The sequence below is a fragment of the Guyanagaster necrorhizus genome (assembly GCF_019112545.1).
Source record: "Guyanagaster necrorhizus MCA 3950 unplaced genomic scaffold BT62scaffold_15, whole genome shotgun sequence".
Lineage (NCBI taxonomy): Eukaryota > Fungi > Basidiomycota > Agaricomycetes > Agaricales > Physalacriaceae > Guyanagaster > Guyanagaster necrorhizus.
The window spans coordinates 1,176,882-1,184,675 of NW_025064894.1; positions in this window are offsets into that span (position 1 = coordinate 1,176,882).

A 7,794-nucleotide genomic window follows, 5' to 3' on the forward strand; every position below is an offset into this window, starting at 1 on the left:
ACATCATAGAAATATTAATATAACATCCACTCATTGTACTGATCATTGGAACTACTTCCAGTGCAAATGTCACATTCTATTGATTGATGCCACCATTGTAGCAGCATCCACAATTGCTGACAGTCTTTTATCCACTACCTGCATTTTGCCTTCATTGGATCTCATGCTCATGGGTGCCCTTCAAAACATCACACTGAATGTGTATAGTGTCCAGCCTGACAATGAATCAGATAAGGAGGTTTTCATTGAAGGTGCTGGATCTTCCTACAATGGCATTGAGCACCACATCTTGATGTACTGGAACAATGGTACCCTCAACTAGGCTTGTGTCATACAAGTCATTGAGCTCATTGGGATCCCAGGAGATTACACTTTCAAGTCCCCCATTGCACATCTTCATTGACTGATGCAGGATCCAGACACTTTGTTTTTTCTGGGCAAGTTCAGTCAAGAGGAAAGAGATAGGATAATAGAGGTTGTGAAAGGGGCAGATTTTGATGGATACTCAACAAGGAATGGGTGTCATGTGTGGCTGAGGGGCTTGCTGGAGATGATGGTTCAGGAGGTGTTCATTTCAGATGAGACATTTGAGGTTATTGTTAGACTCAAGCATCACATGAACAGGAACATGTGATAAACAGTTGTCACCTCACACTTTGGATGATCAACTGAGTCCATTGATGTGTATCCTGATCAGTATGTCACAAGGCCTGAGGGATTGGCTTGAGAGTAGAATGAGATGAATAAACTTTAGCTTGAAGCTGGGGTTTTTCAGCAAGAGCAAACAGTCTTAAATACTGTACAGAGAGTGCTAATAATACTACTACTTATTGTGTATTCCTGGGTCCATTATGCCTGTTGTCCTAGAGTGTTATTATCATATATAAAAGGGTCATTGTGCATTGTTGGATGATGTTGTTGCATTGAAAGACAATGATGGACTCAGCTATTTGTGATGACTAAGCTCTGTCCCACAGTTCTAAGCACTTGTTGTTAGCACCCTGACTTAAGCATAGATAGGGGTTAAAAGTAAGGAAAATGCAGAAAACTCATAACATTACTCTCTCCTTAAGACCATTGTCCTGATGGCTTAATTTAAGGATAGTTCATACTCATGTATGGCCTCATCTGCATTCATCAATTTCTCATTGACCCACTTGTTGGATTCAGGCCTATATCCCTTCCAGCTGACTAGATAGTCAACTGTTGTTGTTGTTTCTCCCCTTTTTGCTCTGATTTTTTGTAGTTTGTGATTCAAGACTTGATTGACTTCATAATGTTCTTTGTTGTCAATAAGATCCAGGGGTGGAGGAGGTGGGCATTCCTGATTTGGGAATGTGAGTGTGATGTATGGTGATAGAAGGGTTTCATTAAAGACATCGTGTATTTTCCAGGTGTTGGGCAGTTAAAGTTTGTATGCAGACTCCCTGATCTTTTTAAGGATCATGAATGGTCCTGTGCATTTGTTGCTAAGTTTCTGTTTAGGGTGTGGAAGGTGTAGGTGCATCATATCCAGCTAGATCTTGTTTTTAGGTGCATATGCATGTGTGGTCTGGTAGTGTTTGTCATATTGCACCTTCATAGCTGCTGCAGCCTTTATAAGCACTGCTTGTGTTTCAGTGTGGATCTTTGCCATTTTGGTGGTGAAGTCTGAGAATGCAGGCATTGAGGTGTGGTGTCACTTGGTATAGCTAATGTTTGGATGTCATCCATGGTTGACAAAGAATGGTATTTTGCCTGTTGCAGAGTGGACTTGATTATTATGTTGGAAGGTGGTGAGGGCCAACCATTCCATCCAATTGTCCTGTCAATAGTTGATAAACAGATAAAGGTACTTTTCGACTTCTTGATTGATATGTTCTGTCTGCCTGTCTGTTTGGGGATGGTATGCCATGGAAGCATTTTGCTTGATATTGAGAAGATGATACAGGTCATTGAGAAACTTGGAGATGAACTGAGGTCTACAATCTGAAATTACTACTTGTGGCATTCCATATTTGGTGTAGACTTTGTCACATAGGATTTTGGCCCAGCCTTCTGAAGTTAGTTCTGTGAAACAGGTGATCAGGATAATTGCTTTTGAGAATTGATTGATGATGATGATAATGGCATCATAGCCATTGCAATCAGGCAGTCTGGTGATCATATCTACCAAAATATGGGTCCATGGTGAAGTTGGGACCTCATTCAGGTGCAAAGATGCCATGTGAGATTGGGTTGACAATTTTCCCCTTTGGCAGACTTTGCATGCCTTAACATATTGGGTAATGTCATTCCCCATCTTCAGCCACCAGTATTCTCATAGAACAAGTTCCTTGGTTTTTGTGATTCCTGGGTGACCAGCAGTTGCATGGTCATGACAGGTTGCAATGATTTCTCCTTGTAGAGCATGGTCTTGGGGAATATAGATTCTTCCATTGTATTGGATCATCCCTCCTTCTTTCATCATTCCCTGCTCATGATTAAGTGATGGTGCCACTCATTGGTCCCATTTATGGCTGTACTGAGTAGTGCTTTTGATTTGTTTGTGGATTTCTTCTTCTGTGGGCATTATCATGGCTCAGAAGTGTTGAGGTTGTAGGAGTATTACTCCCTCATTGTCCTGTTCACCTTGATCATGATCTGCCCATCAGCTAAGGAGGTCAGCCTTCTTGTTCACCATTCCAGCCTTGTGGTGGAGAGTGTACTGGTATTGGCTGAGCTTGGTCACCCACTAGGCCTGTCTTCAATTTAACTTTTGTGGCTGCCAGAAGTATTGGAGATTCTGATGATCAGTCCAGATCTCAAAGACTTCTATGGCACCAATTAGGTAATGTCACAATTCCTCCAGGGTGAGCATTATTGCAAGTAACTCTTTGTCATATATTTCAAAATTTTGTTCCATAACAGAAAGTGCCTTTGAGAGAAAGGCCACTGGTCACCATTTGCCATCTTATTCTTGAGACAAGACTGCTCTTATTGCCCTCTCACTAGAGTCTGCTTTGACTTGAAATCTTCCTTCTTGATTCAGGATGGCGAGGACTACATCTTCAGCCAGCTGCCTTTTGAGGTCATCAAAGGTGGCTTGTTGAGAGAGCCCCCAGGCCCAGGGAGTGTTTCCAGTAAGCTGTGTCATCGGATGGACCACTTTACTGTAGTCTTAGATGAATCGTTGGTAGAAATTCATGAATCCTAGAAAGGACTGGAGTTCCTTTTTCTTGTTGGGAACTGGCCATTCAGTGACTCCTATGACTTTGATGGGATCCATACATATGCTTTCTTCACTAATGATGACTCCAAGGTACTTGGTTTCGAGTACTTTGAACTTGCACTTCTCTGCTTTGAGGAATAGTTTGTGCTTCCTCATCAGTTCTAGCACCTGCTGTATGAGTTTCCTATACTCCTCCTGTGTTTTTGACATGATAAGAATGTCATCAAGATAGATGGTGACCTTTCCAGTGGAGATGAGATCCTTGAAGATGTTGTTTATCATCCATTGGAATGTCACTGGGGAGTTGGTGAGTCCAAAGAACATCACTGTTGGTTTGAAGAGTCCCTGGTTGGTTCAGAAGGCAGCCTTCTATTTGTCTCCCTCCTTGATCCATATGTTATTGTATTCCCACTGCACATTGAGTTTAGTGTAGAATCAGGCTCCCCATAGTTTGTCCATCAATTCAGAGATCAGAGGGAGAGGGTAATGATTCTTAATCATCATCTCATTGAGTTTTCTGTAATCCTGGACAGGGCAGAGTTTACCATCCTTCTTTTTAATGAAGAAGAAGGGTGATGCCATGGGAGATTTGGAGGGTCGAATTCTCCTGCTGGACAGGTTTTCATCAAGAAACCTGTCAAGCTCTTGTTGTTTGTTATTTCCCAATGAGTATGTTTTGCAATCAAGATTGACATTAGCATTTGAGATTAATTTGATCACATGATCCCAGAGTTTAAGCAGTGGAAGCTCATCAAAGCTTTCCTTTTTGAATAAGTTCTTGAAGTCATGTGCCCACTCTGGTACTAACTCTTTGAAGGTTTTTTCTCTCTTCTGCTCATTTGCCTTAGCAGCAAGGTTATTTGCATGGTGGATAGCACAAATATATAGCTCATGCTGAAGGTCGATGGCCAGGATCATTTCCCCATCTTCCATCTCTTCATCCCACCTGTCTTTGAGATCTGCATCCAGTAGTTCAAAAGGGGTTTTGTGATATTTGCAGCATGCAAAGGTCACTTTTCTGGTTTTCCAGTTGATCAGTGGATTGTGCCTGATCAGCCAGTCATGTCCCAAGAATACCTCCTTTGCCTCTAAGTCTGTTATGGCTAAGTCAATCCTTTTGGAATGATCACTGATTGAAAGCAGAGTTTGACAAACTCCATGATTGATCCTGCTTGGTTTTTGGTTCCATCAGCATTGTAGACTGGAATGGATGCTGCTGTGCTCTGAGTGGGGAGTCAGTGCTTGTCAATGAAAGCTTGGTTAATGGAGCTTCCCATGCAGCCACTATTGATTAGCACAGTGACCACAAAGGTAGATCATGATGTTAATGTTTCAATCTGTGCTTTAACCAGCAGGTCCTGATCTGGGGTCTTGGTTCATCATATGAATTTTTGGAGGCTCTGAAGTTTGTCAAGCCATTCTAGGGCATGGCATCATTTGGCTTCTTGGATCCCTTGTATGGCTTCATCAACTACTTCAACTTGACTCTTGTGAATCCAGTTTCAAAGTACAGCTTTAGCCATTTCTTCATCTCTGGCATCCTTAATGGCTCTCCAGGTCCATTCAGTGTCAAATGGCTTGAGCCATGTAGTGGGGCTCTCTGCCTCCATTCGGCCTCTAGGCATTTGAGTTTTTTCTTTTTGCAATTCTTTGGTGTGTGGAGTTATAGGCTGGGGTATATTCAAATGCATAGATAGAACAAATATAGGAGTAACTACAGAAATATTTTTAGTCCAACTAGTGGCTATGAGGGGCACACTGTGAAGTCTTTTGGCTGGTTCAGTGAAATTGCTCACTGGCCAGCCACATCTTTTACTTCCTCCACTTTGGTTTCAGTGCTGAGATCCTCTTCTTTCTTTTGAAGTTCAGCAATCTGGGCTTGAATATCCTCTCAGGTCTGCTTCTTCTTTAGGAAATCTTTGGCTATATGGCCTTTCTGTCTGCAGTTGAAGCACTTTTCCTCCTTCTTCATCTGGTCAATGTCCATGGGCTTCCCTGCCTCTGTATAAGTTGTTCTGGTTCCTGTTTTCTGTGTTCTATAAGTGGGGGCTGTAGAGGATCCCAATGATTTCCTGGCAGTTGTTCCCAATGATTTTGAATTGTTCAGGGTTGGCAGTGTCAACTTCTTTGGATTGTCTTGCAGGGTCAACAATTCCGCTTTCTGCCTTTGTTGCTCCTTGAACATCTCAATGATTCTTTCCTTCCATTCATCATACCCCACTGGCATCAAGACTTTGATGCTGATCACTGAGATCATCATGATGTATGAGAAGGGGACTCTCCACTTGAGGGCCTCCACCATTCTTCTGTCATTAGCAGTATCATTCTGAATTCTGGTGAGTTTGGCAAGTTGTTCCAGCTTGTCAAAATAGTTGGCTGCTGCCTTATTGCCCATCTTGTAGTCCTTGATCTTCTGTTTATGCACCTCCTGTACTGTCAGATCAATGAATTTATTATGAAGCATTTGCTTGAATACCAGCCATGAAAGGTATCGGTAATGCTCCTGAGTTGTTGATTGGAAGTTTGGAGAAATCAAGATCCACCAGGTTTTTGCCTTTTCTTCAAGATAGGAGATGGTGAATACAATCTCATTCATATCAGTCTCAAGATATCCAATGTAGACTTTGAAGTATTGTTCAGTCTACTAGGAATCAGTCTATGTCATCTGAGGCCGCCTTAAATGGTTGGGGCTTCCAGAGTAGATCTGGTTGGCATTGTAAGATAGTGGCATTTTCAGGAAGTGCACCCATCATATTAGGCCATTCTGAGAATGGTGGCTGATGCCATTCATCAGGTGGTCAAGAGAATGAGTGTAGAGAGTTGTTGTCTGCTACTGGGCTCCTCTGAGGGACTGCTTCTTTTTAGACAATTACTTCATCCTTCATAGTGAACCCTAGCTAGACTGCTTCTGGGTCATTTCAAATTGGCTCTTTCCTGGTTCCACTCTCAGTGGCTTCATCAGGTGGTGGCTGTGCACTCAGGATTCAGCTTTCCTTGCCAGTCCAGGGATTTTGGTATGTGGTTGGCAGGTTTTTCAGCTGTGGTCAGAATCAAGACAGCTGTGTTGCCATTGATCAGGACAAGGAGGCAGAGCATGAAAATGTACTTCAGATGGATGGGGCCATATACACAGCTCATTTTGAGGTGACAGAGAGTGACCATGGCATTGGTCATATGGGTTTTAGCATCTGATAGATTGGTGGTCTTTGAATTGGGTCTTCAGGATGTTTCTTGCTGTATTGCTCCACAGCATAATCAGTTGCTGCATGCCTTAGGATTTCTGTTCTTTCATTAGGTGTTGATTGAACATATAACTGTCCCATTTGTGATGCTACCCAGGTAGTGTCATGCCATAGAAAGTTTACCCCCCACAGGTAGAATTCTTGATACTCCTGTGCTCATGCCTCCTGTATCACTCTTTCCAATTCTTCTTCATCCATGTCTTCTTGAAGTCCATAGGCCAGTTCTCCACCAAGACAAGGTGAACCACTGCTTTCAGTTCTCTCATCCTCCCTGTCCTTGTCATCCTCTTCTTCTCTAAGGAGGGAAGCAGTGGGTGGGTTGTAGAAACTCTCTGTGCCCCCTTGTGGTCATGCTGTAAATCCACTGTCCTGACTGGGTACTAGGTCTAGCCATGGGGCCTGAAAAGTCTGAGGCATTGAGATAAGTGGAAGCCAGCTGACTTCTGATATCAGAGTCATACTAATTTCCTCCTGTTGCTCACACTGCCACCACTTGCTCATGATAGAGCTGGACATTTCTTCTGTACCTGTTGTCAAGGAGTTGCCTGACCACTTGACTCCTGAGGAATCCTCAGAGAGTGTGGGTGGGGATGTGGATGGTACCAGGGACTCATAATCTATAGTGTCTGAGGATGGACTTGTCATCTCTGAATGTGGTGTCAATACTGGGGGTTTGTCAGAGAGGGGGATATTGTGGGGTTAGAGAGTATGGGGTGGTTCCTGAGACATTGTCTCTAGCTGGAGAAGAGACTCTGCTTCTCCTGGCTTCATTGGCTATGAGGACTTCTGCATTGATCCAACACTCTGGTGCTCATGGGTCAGAGTTGGTGATGCTTGGCTCTCTGAAGACCAGGGTAGAGAGCAAGTGGTTGGCATAGACTAGAGTGAGTACTGATGTGACCTTGGGTCGAAGTCCATACCAGTTGGATATGTTGGCTCTGGCCAGTTGGTCCCTCTCAATTTCTCACTGCTGCTCCCTATGCTGGCGATCATGCTTGGCAGCTCTCCTGGCCTGGCTCTGGAGGATGAGATGCTCCTCAAGCTCACTTCAGGGTGGCTGGGGAATGTTTTGCTGCCTCTGTTCTTCTTGTCAGAGGGCCTCATCATAGTTGAAGGGAATATTAAGGTCCCACACAGAGAAAAGTCAATGGATAATTTCGTTTCTGTTTTCCTGGATTTGTCACTCATTGTTGAGCCAGTCCAAGAGAGCCCACTCCAGCCCTCCACTGATCCTGACTGAGTGGTGGGCTGAGGGGATGGGGCTGTGAGGCTGGCTGTGAGGTGTCATGTGGCAGGGTCCTGCAGCCATCCGATGATATGCAGGCTACATGTCCAGCCCTATAATTTGCAAATTCTGCATAA